Genomic DNA, 20,572 nt, shown 5'->3' on the forward strand with positions numbered 1-20,572 from the left:
TCTTTGAGGAGTGACATTTGAGGGAGACCTGATGAATGAGCCGACCAGTCATAGAAGGGACTGGATAGTGATTGGGGGCAGCTGTGGGATCAGCTGTGTGTGGGTACCGCAGATGCATTTTGAGGAGGAGTAATAAGACCAGGGTGCCAGCTCAGATTGCAAGGAAGAGAGTGATAGGGGATGAGATTGTGGAGGCCACAGAAGCAGATTCTGTAGGATTTTGTAGACTATGGAAGATTTTGCTGTAAGTGCTTTGGGAAAGTACTGCAGGTTTGCAATCAGGGGAATGATCTGTTCTAATTTGTTACCTAAAAAGATCACTCTTGCTGCCATGTGGAGAATGGGTTGTTGGAAGGTGAAGAGCAAAAGTAAGTCCGGTGAGGAGGATTTTGCAGTTGCCTCTGGGATAGATACTGAAGCCCGGACCCAGGCGTTGGTAGTGATCATTGGTTCTCAAGTTTACTTCTGTGGGCTTAGGTTGATGACAAATGTCCCATGACCAGAGGGACTCTGTAATTAATTCTGTTATTCATTGCTTACCCTAGCTACCACTATAGCTATTTTGCAAAATGAAGAATGATGAACCGGGTCCAGTTGTTACTTAGTATCCATGAGGAATTAATTTCAGGAAACCCTTGGAAACAAAAACTGATGTATGCTCATCTCCCTTATATAAAATGGCATACATTTACATATAACCTACAAACAACCTTCCGTATACTTTGTTATCTCTATAAGAGATGATTTATAATACCTTATATAATGTAAATGACATGCAAATAGTTTTTATATGGTGCTGCTTTATATTTGTATTATTTTTAATTAGTTCATTTTAGAATATTTTTGATCCATGATTGGTTGAAACCATGTATGAGGAATCTTTGGGTACAAAGGGCTGACTGTGTCTTTTTCTAATAAGAGATATGTAAGTTTGATTTCTCTTATCTTTTAGCAACATTGTTGTTTTTTTTCCACCAGCCAAGTCATTGACCCATGAATGATTTGTGTTAATCTTGGGGAGACCCAATAATAGAGACATACAGATGTACAAATGGACACTCCTCTGAGCATGCTCTTGAGTTTGGTTTAATTGGTCAAAGACTTTTAGGTTTGGAGAAACATCCCTGGAAAGTTGAGCCGCGTTTTTAAAGTCATGATTTATTTAAGAAAAGCCAAATAGTTGACTGTGCCTAGCACATAGTTCAGGTGCTAAGGAATACTGATTTGGCAGGAGGGATGTTGGAAGACGAGAGCAGAAAGGCTTTGATAGATAGGATTTGGCAACAGAACTAACAAAGGCTTTAGAGCAGAGGAGTGACATTCTCAGACGTATGCTTTAGAAGGATCACCCCACTGTAGGGAGGAGAATGGAGTAGAGGGTGAGGCTGGAGGCAGGGAGCATGAATTGGAATAATCTCAGGGGACATGATGATAGTTAGGTGGTAGAGGTGGTGGGGCCTGGTACCTGGTTGGATGTGGAGGGAACAGGGAAGAGGCAGAATGATTGGGAGAAGGACTTCTGACTTGAGTGACTGGAAGGGTGGTGATGATGTGGCAATAGGTTGTAATATCTACTAAAGCACCTGCTTCTATATTTTATAACATAAATAGGAAGATATTGTGAATTGCAAACATTGCTTCAGTTCTTTCTTACTCCTGTATCTTTGCTCCTTTGAAATATATCTTTATAGCTCTTGCCATCAAAAGATGGAGTCTGTTTCTCCACCTCCTGAAGCTGGGCTGCCTGTGTGACCCACTTTGGCCAACAGACCGTGGTAGAAGTGATGTTATGCAAGTTCCGAGGGTAGACCCGAGAGGCCTTGTGGACTGTACCTCTCTTTTGGAACCCTGCTAAGCTGTCATGTGAAGAAGGCTAGCCTGCTGGGTGATGAGAGACTGTGTGGAACCGAAACATGCTTTTCCAGATGAGGCCCTCCTAGGCCAGCCAGGTCCAGATGCCTGAGCCACTGACCAAAGAAGATACATGGGTGAACCCAGTTGAGAACTCCTTAGCTGAGCCCACCCCAAATTGTGGGTCCACAGAATCACATAAATGACTGTTGTTTTAAGTCACTATGCTTTTGGGTGTCCTGTTAGACAGCAAAAGTGAAGCGATACTGATATTAATGAAATAGAGGTAAAGGCAAAATAAATTTACTTTTAATGATGGCATGTGTTGCCATTATCCTATTATATAAGATAAACTTTGCTGAACTCTCCAGGTGCTGCTGGAGAACTAAATTAGAATTAAGAAAGCCCCTTGCTTAACCATCTCATGAAATTATTGGAAATTTTGTTTAGTGAACCAGTCACTGTACATTTTCCCAGAAAATGCGTTTCACCCCTTTGATGACCTTATTCCCTGTCCCTGTCACAATGGGGTTGTGCTGGATTTGGATGATGCAGAGTGACCAATACTCCTGATTTGCCTGAGATTCTCCTGAAAGTCCCCCATCCCAGGACACCCTTCAGTCCCAGGTGAGCCTGGATGGTCAGTCACTCGACCGCTGCACTTCACTTTGCTGTTTGAAAGGCAGCTGTGTGCCCACATTCACCCACTGGCTTTTGGTGATAATATAGGCTTCACTGTGGCCTGTTTTATAGACTGGAAATCCGAGATCCAGCAGGCTCCAAGTGCCCGCCCAGCTCACTGAATGAGAAAGCAAAGAAGAGGGGTTGAACCCAGGTCAGCCTGATGCTCGTGTCAGAGCCAGCTGCTCCTCTACACCTGCTGCTTCTGCGGAGGTCACGACAACCTCTTACTACTGTGCCATGAAGTGAGGTACTGCATGTCAGACCTAATCTCTGGCAGTGTAAATACTTCTCCATTTTGAAGTTGTACAATCACATCCAGTGAGGTCCGACACCAGGAGAGAATAGCCCATGGCTTACGCTATAGCCTACTCTATGTAGAGGGGTGATTCGGGTCACTGGCAACCCTGACCCAACTCTCTGAGGCCAGAAAATCTGCCATCTCAGATCTGGAAATAACAATATGAGACTCAGCTCCAGAGAAAGGCCTCAGAGAATCCAGAAAAAGACAAGACGTGGGAGGGGACAGGGATAGGAATAGAGAACTGGTTTCATCTCTTTCAAGAACCTTGTTGATTCTTTATCGTGAACTCTTTGTTTAAAAAAACCCATTTTTTATACATTCAGAATTCCAAGCTGCTGAAAATTTCCTCCTGTGATGAGACGCATTCAGAACAAAACGTGCGGCCTGATTTGTCTTTCCCCGAAATCAAAGACAGTATTCTAAAGAGACTGCATTTGCCACACAAAGGTGGCAGATGTTTGCTGAGATTATAGCTGCACAAGCATTCCGCACATTCAATCTTGGGAGCATTTTGGTTTTTGAAAGAGCAACAGTTTTGTGTCATTCCTGGATGCCCAGGAAGCTTCTGGTACCTCCAGTGTGAAGCTCCAGTGGGGTGTGATGAAAGCGGGCTTGCTCACCTGGTCTTCTGTGCTCTGGGTGTTCCGAAGAGCAGTTGTAAGTAATATGGAGTCAAAACACAGTGTTTGTAGGATGAATCAACTTATCAAGTGCTCCTTTACCATCCACATGTACCCAGAATGGTGCTAGGCCTTCTGGGCAGGAATACAGGGCCTACAAGGTGCTGCAATTCTAATTCTTGCCTTCATGGACTTTCTAGTCTAAAGACTTTCTAGACCCACACAATAAGAAAGCTGATTCCAGAGCTGAACGAGTTTTTAACTTCCCCAACATATTTGCCCTCTCTTGTTCCCTACTCTTGATCTGCTATGCTGGAGATCTGACAGTCTCCCATATTTCATCCTTTCTCTTATCTCTGGAATATAAACAGTCACAGAGTCCTGCATATTCTATCTCCAAATGTGGAACTCAAAACCCATACTCTTTTTCCATCTTCAATGCAGATTGAATCCCTTCTCTTCATACTTATCCATACTTACGCCTGGGAGCTAGTAGATGTTAGAGTCACCTACAGAGTCTAGCACCTATTTGACATACATGGACTTTCTTGAATAAACACATGAATACATAGGCAATGGTGTAATTGATGAGATATTCCTTAGCCACATCTCATCATACCCTTCAGACCTTCTGTCTGTCTTTGTTGGTGCATGTCTCATTTTTTTTTTTTTTAGCATGGTGAACTCCTATCCATCCTTCAAGACCCAACACTAACTCCTCCAAGAAGCCTTCTCTGACACCCTCTGCCTGTGTGGCTTATTCACTTCCTCCTCCATGCTTCTATAGCATCTTGTGCTTGTGCACATAGGAATTAATACTTCAGTGACTGTATCTATTTTTTTTCTTGTTTGTCTCTTCCAGGAGACAGATTTAATTTTACACTTCTGTTCTGTCTGCAATTTCTGCTGGAAATAGTGTTGAGCTGGATTCTAAGGGTAGCTTCTCATTGTTTTATCGTCTGATTCCTGTCTATCAGAGGGAGCAGGCTCATTTCCTCAGCAGCAATAAATCTGAAGAACTTGCCATCAGTAATAAAAGCTCATGTGTGGTTCAGCTTGTGCTGGCTGGTGTGGCTTTGAAAATCTTAAGCCTGGTCAGTTTAGAGGGGCTAAAACTTATTGAACTCAAAGTGCCAGTAGTGGAGGGCCTTAAAGCTCTCCTTCAGCCTTGGTCTCTTCCGTGTGCTAGATGGTTGATGGAAGAGCAAGTTCTCTCCATTCATAGCCTACTCTATGCCAGACAGATACTAGGCACAAGGTACTGTACTCTGATGGTGAAGGGTGTGCATTTTAGGTTTAGAAAGATTGAGTTGGAATCCTCACTCCACCACTTACTGACTGTATGATTTGGGGCAAGTTACTCAGTCTCTCAAAACTCCTGTTCCTTAAATTATGAAAAGGGATTCATACTAAAAGTCAACCTTTGTAGAACCCCTATTATTGTCAACTATCATATTTTATTTTTATTTTTGAATGTGGTAAAAATGTATAGCCCGAAATTATTTTAAAGTGCACAGTTCAGTAGTGTTAAGTACATTCACATTGTTGTGTAACAGATATTCAGAACCTTTGCATTTTGCAAAACTGAAACTCTATATACATTGATCAATTCTCCATTTCGCCCTTCCCCCAGTCCCTGGTAACCAGCATTCTCCTTTCTGTCTCCATGAATTTGACTTCTTTAGATACCTCATATACGTGGAGTTGTACAGTGCTTGTCTTATTATGACTGGCTTATTTCACCTAGCATGTCTCAAGGTTCATTCATAGTGTATTATCTGTTAAGATTTCATTTCATTTTAGGGCCGAACAATATTCTATCATATGTATATATCATATTTTGCTTATCCACTCACCTGTGATGAATATTTGTGTTGCTTATATGTCTTGGCTATTCCACTTTTTAACTATTGGGAATAATGTTGTTTTGAACATGAACATGCAAATATTTCTTTGAGATCCTGTTTTTGGTTCTTTTGGAGATATATCCAGATTGCTGGATGTGATAATTTTATTTTTAGTTTTTTGAGGGATCACTATATTGTCGTCGATAGCATTTTTACTGTTTACATTAATACCACCAGTGCCAAATGGGCTATCTCCACATCCTAACTAACATTCATTCATTTCTGTTTTTTAATTGTAGCCATCCTAATGAGTGTGAGGTGATATCTCATTGTGGTTTTGATTGAATTTTCCTAATTATTTGTGAAACTGAGCATCTTTTCATATGCTTATTGGCCATTTGTATGCAATGTTTGAAGAAATGTCTATTTACATTCTTTGCCCATTTTTAATCAGGTTGTTTTAGTTGAGTTGCAGTTCTTTGTATATTCTGGATATAAACCCCTTAACAGATATATTTTTTGTAAATATTTTTTCCCATTTGCTAGGTTTTCTTTTTACTCTGCTGATTGTGTCTCTCACTGCACAGAAATTTAAAAATTAGATGTAGTCCTATTTATTGATTTTTTTTCTTTTGATGCCTGTGCTTTTGGTGTCATATCCAGAAAATCACTGTCAAATCCAATGTCATGAAGCTTTTCTAATGTTTTCTTCTAGAATTTTTAGAGTTTTAGTTCCTATGTTTAGGTTTTTATTCCATTTTGAGTTAATTTTTACACTTGGAGTAAGATAAGGATATAATTTTGTTCTTTTGTGTGTGAATATACCGTATTTTCAGTACCATTTATAAAGAAACTGTCCTTTTCTCACTGAATGCTCTTGGAACCTCACTGAAGATCATTTGACCGCACACAATGAAATTTATTTCTGGGCTCTTTATCTTATCCCATTGGTTTACGTGTCTGTCTTTATGTCAATACCACGCTATTTTGATTACCATCGCTTTGTAACACAAGTTTTGAAACCAGGAAGTGTGATACCTCCAACTTTGTTCTTCTTTTACAAGATTGCTTTGACTATTCAGGGCTCCTTAAGATTTCTTACAAATTTTAGGTTTGATTTTTCCATTCTGCAAAAAAATGCTGTTAGGTTTTTGATAGAGATTGCACTGGATCTGTAGATCATTTTGAACAGTATTGACATCTGAACAATATTCAGTGTCCCAATCCATGAACATGCATATCTCTTCATTTATTTGTGCCTTTAATTTCTTTCAGCAATATTTTGTGGTTTTCAGTGTACAAGTCTTTTGTCTCCATGGTTCAGTTAATTCCCAAGTATTTTATTCTTTTTGATGACATTGTAAATGGATATATTGTATATTCTGGATATAAGCCCCTTAACAGATATATGATTTGCAAATATTTTTTCCCATTTGGTAGGTTTCCTCTTTACTTTGTTGATTATGTCTCTTGCTGCACAGAAACTTTTTGATATTTCATTGTTACTATATAGAAATGCAATTGAGTTTGTGTGTTGGATTTGTCTCCTGCAACTTTGCTGAATTAGTGTATTAGGCAATTTAAATGTTTTACTTGTGTTATCTCATTTACTCCTTATAGCCATCCAATGAGATAGGCATCATCACTACTCTCATCTTATAGATGTGGACACTGAGGCACAGAGTGCTTGGGTAATGTGCCTCAGATTAACTGGTTGGAAAGACCTGTCATACCTTTCCTGGAGAGAAACTCAGACATCCATTACTTTTAGTCATTGGTCAATTTCTTATGAAGAGTTTTGTAAAAGCTATATGAGTTAGTTTCAAAAAATGCCTCAGTTAAAGCTCTAACTACTCAATAAGTGACAGATTTTTTTTTGAGTTGGAGTCTCACTCTGTCACCCAGACTGGATTGCAGTGGCCACTCCTAGCCACTGCAGCTTCGACCTGCTGGGCTTCAGCGATCCCTCCACCTCAGCCTTCCAAGGAGCTGGAACTACAGGCGCGCACTACTACGCCTGGCTAATTTTTCGATTTATTGTAGAGATGAGGTCTTGCCAAGTTGCCCAGGTAGATCTTGAACTCACGGGCTCAGGCAATTCACTCACCTCAGCCTCCCAAAGGCACGGGATTACAGGCTGAGCCACAAAGTCCCGCTGATTTTTTTAATACTTAAAAATAACTTCATTGTGCAAAATGAAGACTCATACCATTCCAAGTAAAAATAAGAGAGATTCTCATCTAAGTCATATTGTCGCAAAAATATTTCAATTATAAGGATAATCCATTTTTTTTTTTTTTTTTTTTTTTTTTGAGTTGGAGTCTCACTGTCACCCAGACTGGAGTGCAGTGGCCGCTCCCGACCACCGCAGCCTCGACCTGCTGGGCTCCGGCGATCCTTCCGCCTCAGCCTTCCGAGTAGCCGGAATTACAGGCATGCGCTACCATGCCCAGTTGATTTTTTGATTTATTGTAGAGATGAGGTCTCGCTGCCCAGGCGGGTCTCGAACCCGCGGGCTCAGGCAATCCACTCACCTCAGCCTCCCAAAGGCGTGGGATTACAGGCTGAGCCACCGAGCCCGGCTCGATAATCCATTTTTTATATCATAAGCATTAAGGAAGAAAAAGACTCCTTATAAAGACTATAAAGATTGGCCATCTACAAATTTTTCTTTTGCTCTGCTAAATGAAAGAGACTCTACAGGATTTTAAAGGGAGAAGTTTGGGACCTAAAAATTTTTAAGACTTCATAGTAGAAACAATAGATAGACATTCTTAGAGATCCCAGGGCTATTTTGATTTATGCTAGAGAAGTAAAACAAATCTATGTGAAGAATATGAGAGTGGGGGAGTTAGAGTATAAAAGGGCATGTCGTTCTTTTACAAAACTTAGACCCCAGATTCAGAAACCAACTGGATGCTTTATTATCAGGTATTTCTGTACCCTTGAACCCTCCCCACTTGGCCCTCACTACTTCCCACAGCTGTTCTTCTGCAACTTCACTGAGACCAAGAAATATATTTCTCTAGTTTTATATGTTTCTTAATACAGGCTGCACATTTAATTCAGGAAAGTAGGAATTGGTAGGCCCAAAGTGATTTGTGGACTTGTATGGGTCTCACAATTATTGGGTGATATTGTGGAATTTCCACTGAGCTTGCCGAGACACAACCTCTGCCTGACACCAGAAGCCACTAGACAGAGCAGAATTGGGATGGACAGATCTCTGTACCAATGCTGCTATTTACCCTGACTGCTTGGATTTTCTGTGGTTTGGGGGCTGGTGGGCTGTATCAAGAGGCATCTATAGGCACCTGTTTTTTCTCTGATGCCCTCTTCTGGGCAATACCAGAGTGAGACTGTGAGTCCTAACTTGATAATCCCTGCAAGGTTGCAGTGCAGAACAGAGGCCCAGCCTTCAAAGGCCATGCCTGGCCCTAGAAACTTCCTGCCTAGCACTTTTCTTTAGAGAAGTACCTCAGATCCTTGGTTAGAAAACCAAGAGTGAGCGAGTCTTCCTCTTTCAAGATAGCCCTCTCTACTGACCAAAAGGCCAAGACAAAGGGAAAGATTGAGGTAGAAAGGGCCCTGACATGTCACACTCATGGTTCTGGGCTTGCTTATTTTAGAAAAGGAACTCTTTCCCATGGTTAGGAGAGAAGTCAGACTTTCCTGTTCCTCTTGGGCAGGGCATGAAGCAATTTTCAGCCCTGATGTTGACACCAGGTCATACCCCTAGACCTTCTCTCCTAGACCAGGCTCATTGGACTTCTGAGCTCCGGCCTTTCCAACATGAAAGTGACCAGCTGAACATAGCAACAAGAACCATTCATGGCCTTTGTAGAGTGGGAGAAGCAGCAGCGAACAGAAGCAGGAACCCAGACTCTGGGGCCACCCAGCTTGGCTTGTCCTTCAGTTTCACTGCTTATTGACTGAGAAGACTCAGACAAGTTACCTAATTTGTCTGAATCTCAGTCTCCCCACCAGGAAAGTGGGAGAAATAATGCTATATACACAAGGGGATTGTTTTCAAGAAAAAAATGGGAAAATCTATGTGGAGAGCTTAGTGCAGGGCTGGGCACATAGTAAATACTTCACAGACATTTGTTACTGTCAATGTTATTGAAGATTGTGTCTGAGTCTTTAGTTTGAATAGTCATCTGAACACACAGTGTACAAGAGGCAGGATTGTGCCCCTAGAGAGGGAGGACTCTGGATTCAGTGAGAGCTAGGTTCAAATCCCAGCTCCATCAATTACCAGTAAGCAGTATGAACTTGGACAAGTTATAGCTTTTCTTTGAGCTTGATTTGTCATCTCATGCTTTCCTTGCTTGGTTCTTGTTGAGGGGTGTTGGTGGTGAAATAGTGTACATTATGTGCCAGGTATATGGTGGATATGCAATGATTGCTCCCATTATTCCTATGGAATCAAGTCAAATCTAGTCAATGAACGGTCTGAACCTTTGCAGGTCTGACCACCATCACTAAACATGCAGATGCCTTGTTTGTGTGTAGAGAGAACTAAATGGAAAAATTAGGGTCAAAATAATTTTCTTGGTCTGACCATTCACTTTTTCATACTCCCAGTGCCTGACACCATACCTGATTTATGTTAGGTTCTCAATACATATTTGTCAAATTAAAGAAAGCTTTGTTAATGCCATCATAGCTTTGTATAAGCAGGGTTGGCTCCATAAGCAGGACACCATGCTTTGAAGGACCCCATGACATCTTGAAAATCTTAATAATTTTAAAATAAGGGCTCTTCACTTTTATTGTGTTGTCTTGTGTACAGACAAATGAAATGTTGGTTGCATATAAAAAGGGTCACCTTTTCCTTCTGAAAATTCTCCATTGGCTTCCCATCACACTTAAGAGAAAATCCAAGCTCTTTATATGACTTACCAGGTTCTACTTGTTCTGTGGCGGGCCTGTCCTGTTGATCTCTGTGGTCATGTACACCATACACACACATCCTAGGTCTGTTCCTTAAACAGGCCGGGCCCTGTACCTGATCCCCAGACCATTCCATGGCTTGCTTTGTCACACCATTCCTGACTTAGCTCCTAAGGCACCTCTACAGCGAGTCTCCTCCCCACCTCCCTCTCAGCCACTCTCTCTTATTAGTCTGCTTTACACTTTTCACAGCCCCTGATGCTTTCTGAAAGGAGCTAGTTTACTTATGTGTTGACTTGTTTATTTTCTGTTTCCCCCAATATACTAAACTTGATGAAAGCAGCCATCTCTCTGTCTTGTTTCCCAAAGCATTGCACAGCCCTTGGCACATAGTGGGTGATCAATACATATTTATTGACTGAGTAATGAATGGACTTGGTAGTGTTGGGATTATCATAGTAAAATGCTGATCTCCTGGGACTTTCTCTGATAGGAAGGTGAGAGCAGACAGAGTTGGCACCACATGCCTAGGAGGGATGAGAGTGGCCACATGGTCCCACAGCCCTGCAGTTGAGCAGGTAGCTGCCATTCCCATGCTTGTCTGGCAACAGACACAGTGGAGGGCTGGGGATAGGGCTGAACTCCTCAGCCCAGTCTTCAGAGTCAGGTCCTTCCAGTGAAGTCTACTCTGCAGGTGGAGATGTGGAAAGGTCTGGAGAGCTGGGATGAACCAAGAGATGGGAAACAAGAGATTGATAGCAATGGAAATGTTGGATTAGAGGCCACTTCACCTAATGTTCCCTTTTACAGAAAAACATATTGAGATCTAGAGAGAGAAAAAAAACTTATTCTGTAATAATAACAAAATAGCAAAAATCCAATCTAGTCCAAACTGGTAAAAATAAATGAAACAAACAAAAGGGGGGGGGGCAACAAAACAAAAAAGTGAGAGGCAATATGGTGTAGTGTCAATACATCAATATGATCTTAAATGAGTTAATATTTATAAAATGCTTAGGACAGTTCCTGGCACAAAGAAATTGCTCTGTAAGTGTTCTAAATTGATTGTGCTCTTTTGCTGTCCTAGGAAATCTGCAAGCTTTATTTAATCCTCTCTGTCACTTTATGAGGTAGGTGCTATGATGATTTATCCCCATTTTACAGATGAGGAAATGAAGGCTTAAGGTGGCAGAGCTGGGATATGGTCCGTCTGACTGAATCCAGGGCTGGGTTCTTGGCCACTGTCCACATTGCAGTCAGGGGCAGAGCTGGCCTGGCATCTCTGTGCTTTTTCCCAGTGCCAGGCCCAGGACTGGCCTGAGTGGGAAGTGCTGCTGATTCACATGTGCTCTGCTGGGAAGCTGCCTTACTCATTGGCTCGTTCATGCCTCAAGCATCCTCTGCCTCTGCTCTGCTCAGGCTTTGTGCTGGGTGCTGCAGACAAACAGGCATCTCTGGTGCATTAGGGCAGCAGGCTCCAGGCTAGAGGGACTGCAGGAAGGTGGGACACATGCTAGAAAGTCAGTGAGCAAAGGCTTGCTGAGCCTGCTTTCCTCCAGGTCCTTGGCTTCTCCTAGGCAGAGAGTGCAGCGAACCTGGAGGCCACGAATGGTTGGGATCCTAGATGTACCAGAACAGATCAGGCAAACCTTTCAACCCAGGTGGCCTGCTCACCTTTCCCATGGAGGCTGTACATGGAAGACTGTGGTAGAGAGTGTTGCTGGCTTGGTGCCTGGGAACCCCACCTACCAGTGGGCCAACAATCTGTGCAGAGGAAATGAAGCCCTAGCATGGGCCATCCCTGGGAGCCCAAGTGCTTTCCCGCAAGGATTCCAGATTCATCTTCCTTATCACTGCCTGACTTCTCCAGTCTGGAATCTCTGGGCCTGTTCTGCTCTGTTATATGTTGTCCCACCCTGTCATAAGCACCCCAACAAGCCTGTGGGATTAATGCGGGTCATTCGAGGTGAATGTTCCCTCTTCAGTCCAGAGCAGAAATGCCCAACCCTGTGGCATCATCAACTTCATTTACCGATTCATGCATGTATTCATGCATTTATACATTCATTCAACAGTTACTGAATTCCTATTGTGGGCATTGTACTGGGCTCTAAGAACACACTTGAAATAAATCAGTCATAGCTTCCAACCTCAAAGAACCCACATTCTAGAGGGCTAGCATAAACAGAGTAAGGGAAGGAGGAAAAATAATTACACATTTAAAAAGATGCACAGAAGTGATATAAACTTGTGATGTGAATTGGAACTGATTTATGTTAGCTTATGAGAGCTCATGAGAGCCAACTGTTAAATTTTTAGGAGTTTTGTGTGTTGGTTGTTAAACACAGCCATTATAAAAATTTAAATTATGTAAATGTACAGTTAAATACATAATATTAAAATCAAAACCAAAATGCATCTTTCTTAGTTATTTTACTATTATCTATGCTCTTGAGGTTATTTACTCTTACTGTGTCTGTGTGAAGAAAATACTATATAATAGTGCATTACTGTGCTTCTTTTCCCAGCTACATATTTAGTGACTTCACACCGTTAGCTTGATAATGACTATGATGGAAATATTTACACCATGAAAACTGGCAAACACACCAAACCAGGGCTTTTGTTTTTCTTTGAAAACTGGTTGTTAACTGTTACCACCACATACTGGGACGAGAGAAAGAACACAGGGGAATTTGACTTCAGATAGATTTGTCAGGGGAAGTCTTGCTAAGGAGGGAACCCTTTTTCTGAAACTTGAGGGTGAATTGGAGTTGGCCATGTGACCCTGTTCATAAAGTTTCATGCAGCGGGAAGAGCCAGGGTGAAGGCTCTGGAGCGTGGTCGTTTCTGGGAACAGACAAGATACCAATATGGCTGTTCATGAGTGCATACAGCTATGACCAGATGAATAAGGGGGAGGGGAGAGGGAGGTGAGGTTGGACAAGCAGGCAGGGGCCAGTGATGTGTGGACCATCAGAAGAAGTGTGCATTTTACTTGAAGCACAGCCAGAAGCCATAGAAGGGGTGTGCAGCTGTCTGTTGGGGAGTGAGTTCTGCCTGACTCCCACTCCAGCGCCCTCCATATCTTTCCTCATTCTGCTCCACGGCTTTCCCCAGAATAATAGGGAATGGAACTGGCAGGAAATGAACTCTCCTGGGGGAAACCTTCAACCATGAAGCCATGGAAACTGGTGGATAAAGATGCCAGTCTTCTATTTTCTAGATGGAAAATTCTGGGAGGCCTATGCATCCTTCCTAGAGGTCCTGGTACACCCAAGTCTCCTTTGTTTACAGTAATGACACTTGATAATGTCCCCATATACAGGCTGAGCATCCCAAATTAGAAAAATCCCAAGTTGAAAATGCTTCAAATCTGAAACTTTTATAGCAGTAACATCATGCTCAAAGGAAAAATACTCATTGGAGTATTCTGAGTTTGGATTTTGGATGGTCAACCAGTATAATGTGGATATTCCAAAATCTGAAAAATCTGAAATTGGAAATACTTCTGGTCCCAACATTCCGGATAAGGAATACTCAGTCTCTACTGGTTTTTCCTTTTTTCCTGTCTCCCTCTTCCTGCTCCTTTGCTCATTATTACTGGAATCACCATTCAAATCAACTACCTGCGCCAAAAGCCTTGTCTTAGGCTCTCCTTTTTGAGGGAACCCAAACTAAAATGGGGCTACATGGGGGTGATGTGAATATAGTGCATACAGAACTGGCAAATGGGAGTGGATTGGAGGGACCATTGCTACCCACTCAACTTCCTCTACCTGTGCCTGGGTCTCCTGGGTTCTTCCTTCAAGGTTCCCCTCATCCCAAGTCCTGAAGTCAGTCCTGATTAGGGACAGCCTAGTCCCTGCTCTGAGGTTTAAGTACATCAACAAGGAGGTACTCAAACAGCACCATGGTACAGGGGTCAATTCAAAAGCCTTGCTGTCTCTGTTAAGATGCTCAGTCTCCATTCCTCTTTGGATGGTCTGGCTTCTGATGCAGATCATCCTAGGCTCCTCCTGAAGGTGTCCTCATCCTGTCCTCCCACCTGATTCTATCAAAGTCTGCCACTTGGATCTCATGGTTTAGTGAGCTCTCGTGAGCTCTGAGAGTCCCATGTGGTGGTATAGCTGCTCCCCAGCACTAGCTACATACCTGAGTTAGGCTGGGCCAAACAGATCTATACTCTGAATGTCCCTCAGAGTCCTACCATGGAAAGTTGACCTCACCTGACCCAACCTGGGCCAAATAGGATACAAGCATGTTCTTTTCCTCAGTTTCCCCAGTTCAGCATGCGAAACCACACCATCCTACTTTCTCAGCAGGCTAGACTTCAAGAAACACGTGTACTTCAGTGTGAGGGTCTGAGACTGAGCCTTCACTGAGAGCAGTTAGTTGTAGGCTTCTTGTGTTCTCTCAGAGCTAGCTCCTTATACCTCATCTGCATCCTTTGCTGCTTGGCCCCAAAAGGCCATTTCTTTTCCTAATACCCCTCCACTTTGCATCTTCCTATTCAGACTATCCTTCAGGACTCAAGTTGGCAAGGTAGCAGACTCCACTCCTTCCAGGACGTTCATCCCTGGCTCCATTCCTGGGAAACCTGCCCATTCTCCCTCCCTCTCCCCTGGGGGCCTGGCTCCCTTCCTCATCAACCCCTCCTGCTGCTCCCTTCTGAAGCTCTCCAGAACATTCTGACTCATCCTCTGACTCAGGTGGAGTCTATTTCTGTTCCCACGTCCTGCTCCCCGAAGGGATGGTGATCACAGCTGTCACCTTCATACATGTGTGGGTTTGTCCTTGTGCCCATGTGTATTCATGTGTGTGTCTGTGTGTTCCTGTGTATATGTATGCATGTGTGCTTGTGTGTGACTGTGTGCAGGTATATCTGCGTGTTTGTGTGTGCCTATGTGTGTACACGTGTGTGCATGTGTGTGTGTGCATGTATGTGCACGCACTCACTTTCCCCAGGGAGTTGAGGAGAGTGGTTCTCCTATCCCTCTTCACATTATACATCCACATGGACACCCCAGAAAGCCTCACCCTGATCTCCACAAGATGATTGTGTCATCTAAGATGCTTTTTAGCAAAGGCAGTCCAAGTTGATGACCCCATCTACCAATGCTGAATCTGGAATCTCCTCATTGTTGAGCTGGCAGGAACTGAGTGAGGGGCTGAAGTAAACTCCTCATTTGATACTTTGGGACTAAAGAGACCCGGATTGGTTAAGAACCATGTCCAAAATCACCCAGAAAGCAAGTGACTGAGCTGGATTGAAATCATAATCAGTTCATGCTCTTAGCCAATGTCAGACTAACCAGACAGAGTCCTCAGTATCCCACTAGGCCTGTGCTGTCCAGTATGTTGGCTGTCAGCCACATGTGCACATCAAGCACTTGATGCATGGCTAATCTGAATTGAGATGTGCTAGAAATGTAAAATACATACCAGATCTTAAAGACTTAGTGTACAAGAAGAATAGGATATATCTTATTAAGACTTTTAAAATATTGATATGTATATTGAAATAATATTTTGGATATGTTGCATTGAATAAAATATACTGTTACAATCAGTTTTGCCCATTTCTTTTTACTTTTTGAAATGTGGCTTTTAGAAAATTTTTAATTGCATGTGCAATTCATATATGTAATTGTTCATGTTTATAGCTTACATTATGTTTTAATAGTGATTGGCCAGGCTTTGGGCCAACTCTGACCCACTTCTTTTTTAAAATAAAGTTTTATTGAAACACAGCCAGGGTAATTTATTTACATAGTTATCTATGGACAATTTTGCTCTGCAATGGCAGAGTTGTGACTGAGACCTTATAACCCACAAACCTGAAATATTTACTCTATGGTCCGATGGTCCTTTATGGACAAAGTGTACTGACCCCTGCACTAGACCATCAATTTCATAAGAGTGGGGATTATGAACTTCACACAGAATAAGTACTAATTAATACTAGCTGAATGAATGAATGAATGAATAAATGACTTGAATAATTTTTGGAAGTTAAATTTGTTGAAGTTCCAGACAAAGGGAATCATGTGTGTCAAAGCATAAGGCCAAAATAGCCCTGAATATTCTGGTGACAGATGTTTGGGGTGGCCCTAGACACTCACATCAGCCTCTTCCTTGGTCCCTGGCCTCCTGCTTCTCTTTCCCAGGCAACCTCCATTCTGCCTACATGAACCTTCACAAGTCACAAACCAACTCCAAAAATGTTCAATAGCCTGACTTTTGCCTTTGGGATGAAGACAAAACTTAGCATGGCCTTCTGGGTCCTCCGGTACCTCCTTGCCAGATGGTGCTCTGCCATCCCCTGTCCCCTCTAGGGCCCCGGCACTGCTCCTGTACACACCCCACCCATTCTGGTCTTTGTGCCTTTCTTCATAATCTTTCTCTGCAAGTCAAACAACCACCCTTCCAGGCGCAGCTCCAATATTTCTTCCTTGAGACACAATGTGGCTTTTTGCCAGTTTAAGAGTTTCTTTTAAATGATTGTCCCTGTAAGATAAATGATAGGAGGTAGTCGGTTCCCACAGCACTTTTTTATCGTTCTTCACTGCAGCACTAATAACTTAAAGCAGAAAATCTCCCTCTTGATCTGGTGCTTACTGTGTGCCAGACACCAACCCCAGCTCTCCTGAGGGATTGCTTTTAAAATCCTCACAGCAACACCATGAAATAGATGCTATTTTACAGATGAGGAAACTGAGACTCAGAGATGTGATACAGGAAGTACGAATTGTCCTGAAATTCAAATTCAGGCCTGTTAGACTCTAAAACCCAAAGTCTTTTTTTAATTATGAAATTTTATTTTACTATAGAGATGTGGGGTACAAGTAAGGATTAACTACATAAGTAGGCTGCATGCAGGTGAAGTTTGGGCCTCTAAGTGGCCCTCACTCTCCCTGGTAGAGGATCAGGTAGGTACCCTTTATGTTGTTACATTCCCCCCACCTTTCCTAGCAGTGCCCAATGACTGACGATCCCTCTCTTGTGCTAATGTAATAATTAATGTTCAGGTCCCACTTAGAAGTGAGAACATGCAGTATTCAGTTCTCTGTTTCCGTGATGGATCACTAAGTATGATGAAAAACCCGAAGCCTTAATCTAATTTTGGTGTTCCTTCTGAGGCTACTTCCTACTCACCCATGTCTGGGGCCCCCTGGGTTCTTCCTGCAAAGGCTTCCATTTCTGATCATAAAATCAGTCCTGACTGGGGACAGCCTAGTCCTTGCTCTGAGGCCTGAGTGTATTAGTCAAGAGGTAAGACAAGCTCAGCATCATGATGTGGGGACCACTCTAGAGGCCTCTCTGTGGCTGCTCAGTCTCCATCCTTGAGGGTCCAGGACAGAGAGTTAAGTATAAGTTAGTTCTTGCTCATTATGAGTTTCTTCCTAAATATTGCTTCTTCAGAAAAGTTCTCCATGATTGTCCACACTAGGATAGACCCATAATATTCAGGTCTTCTCCTTCCTTAATTCTATATGTATGAGGGCAGGAACTTCATTGTGTCTCTTCACCTTGAGATTAGCCTTGAAAATCTACAGTGAAGCAGAAAACCATGTGAGTTTCTGTCCCTAACCCCTCCCTGAGTGACTTAATGTCACAGACATTGGTATGTGTTGAAAGAAGACAATGAGAAATTGATGATCACAGGACAGTAATGTCTTACCTGTAAGCAGGACTAGAGACAGAAAGCACCTTCCTCAGACTCAGCCAAGGCAACGCCCCCCGCTTCCCCTATGTGCCCTCATGGTACACAGCCTGTGGCTGACAATGCAGCAGGAGGAGAAGGGGTGGGCAGGTCCACTGTCTGGGGACGGGGAGACAGGCCTGTGGCCTGGGCTGTGAGTCAGACAGACTCCCCACCCTGACCCCACCCCCAGGGAGGGAAGGAAGCAAGCTAATCAGTTATACACACGACAGTTCCATGGAGGAGGGATGGGGTTTGATTCCAAATCGTGGCAAAGAGCTCCTCTCATTTTTTTCTCCTGCTGCTCCAGTGGGTGTGACTTGAGAAGTTCATTTTCACCTGGTTCTAGGAAGGGAGGGGCAGGTGAGGCCTGCAGCTGTTGAAATTTTTATTTTTTCCTTGCTCATAGCCCAAATATCTCAGGGCTTGGTTGGTAAGTGGAAGGCTTAGCCTGACCTAGGACCCCTGAAAATCAGGTCTCATAGGTCCAGGATGAACAACTCATTTTGGTTTGCCAGGGCCTCCCTCCTCCTCTTCCTCCTCTTCTTCCTCTTCCTCTTTCCCCTCCTAGTCCTCGTCTTCCTTCTTTTTTTTTTTTTTTGAGTCAGGGTCTCACTCTCTCACCCAGGTTGGAGTGCAGTGGCATGATCATGGCTTTCCACAGCCTCCAACTCCTAGGCTCAAATGATCCTGCCTCAGCCTCCTAAGTAGTGGGGATTAGAGGTATGCACTGCTATGCCTGGTTAATTTTTTTGTTGTTGTAGAGATGAGGTCTCACTATGCTGTCCAGGCTGGTCTTGAACTCCTGGGCTCAACCTGTCTTCCACCTCTGCCTCCCAAAGTTCTGGGATTATGAGCATAAGCCACTACATCTGGTCCTGTTTTGTTTTAAAAACTAAAAGTCCCATTTACCCAGGACCTCCCTCAGTCCCAGGCAAACCAGGATGGTTGGTCATCCTACCTGGGTCTCTTGCATGCGAGTGACTGGTTTTAGCATCCGATGCTGCATCAGTGTTTACTGGTCCTGTTATCATCATTTCAGCACAAGTCCGCTGGCTTCTTTTGAGGCTCATCATTGGGCTGGGACTAGGACAGGCAGCAGCCTGCTCAGGCCTGTGAACCTGGTCAGCCCACAGGGACCAGTGTTAGTCCTTTTATACCCACTGTTAAAAATCATGGGAGGTTCTGTTGAGGCTTCTGCAAGTGGGGGACAAAGAGGATCTGATCTACATGGTGGTTGCCATGTCATGCTGGCTTGAGTTTTGGAACATATGTCCACACAGAGCAGCATAACTTGAAGCAGAGGATATAGAAATATAATGCAAGGCATATATGTAATTTAAAATTTTCTAGTGGTTATACTTAAAAAAGGAACAAATAAAATTTCTGTAAATAATATGTTCTATTTAACTCAATTACCTAAAATATCATAATTTCAATAATTAATATAAAATTATTAATGAGATCTTTTATATTTTCTTTCTTTTTATTTATTTATTTATTTATTTTATTATGAAGTTGTGGGATACAGTTAAGGGTTAGGTATACAATTGCGTTTCATTCAGGCACCCTGTTGATATGGGGTGTTTCCCCGTTTCCAGACAGATATTTGCTACTGTTAATCCCATCTCCCTCCCCCCACCATAGTTTCCCAGTAAGGTCAGTCATTTTCGTATAGTATTGCATTGGATGTTTAAGGTCCATTATATGAGTGAGAACATGTGATACTCGGATCTTTGTTTCTGTGAGAGGTCACTCAGTATTATACACTCTAGTTCCATCCAGGTTGCTGCGAAATTCATGATTTTGTTCTTTTTTATGGCTGCATAGTATTCCATCGTGTATATGTACCACTTTTTTTAATCCAGTCCTCCTTTGATGGGCAGCATGGTTGTTTCCAGGTTCTTGCTATTGTGAACAATGCTGCGATAAACATGCATGTGCAGGTATCTTTTTTATAAAGTGATTTGTGTTCTTCAGGATTATTCCCAGTAAGGGGATTGCGGGGTCATATGGGAGGTTGGTATTTAGAGCATTTAAGAATCGCCACACAGCTTTCCACAGAGGTTGCACTAGTTTACACTGCCACCAACAGTGTAGAAGTGTTTCCTTTTCACCACACCCTCTCCAGCAGCTGTTATTTTATAAGTTGTTGATGATTGCCATTCTGACTGGGGTTAGGTGGTATCTCAGTGTGGTTTTGATTTGCATCTCCCGGATGATTAGTGAGGTTGAACATTTCCTCCTGTTTGTTGGCTGCTCGGTTGTCTTCCTTTGTGAAGTGTCTGTTCATATCTTTTGCCCATTTTATAATGGGGTTGTTTGTTTTTTCTTTTGAGCACGTTTGAATTCCTTGTAGATCCAGGATGTTGAGCCTTTCTCGGGCCTGGAGTTGGCAAATACTTTTTCCCAGTCTGTAGGTTGTTTCCCTGCACTCTTGATGGTTTCTTTGGCTTTGCAGAAGCTTGTCAGTTTAATAAGGTCCCACTTATCTATTTTCTCTCTTATGAGCTGTGGGTTTTGGGTTTTGTTCAGGAATTGGATGCCAGTTCCGAATTCCATGAGGGTTTTTCCTTCATTTTCTAAGGTTCTTATGGTTTGAGGTTTACATTTAGGTCTCTGATCCATTTGGAATTAACCTTTGTGCATGGGGATATATAGGGGTCCT

This window comes from Carlito syrichta, unplaced genomic scaffold (genome assembly GCF_000164805.1).
Source record: "Carlito syrichta isolate Samal-C Ts95f unplaced genomic scaffold, Tarsius_syrichta-2.0.1 Scaffold301916, whole genome shotgun sequence".
NCBI classification, from domain to species: domain Eukaryota; kingdom Metazoa; phylum Chordata; class Mammalia; order Primates; family Tarsiidae; genus Carlito; species Carlito syrichta.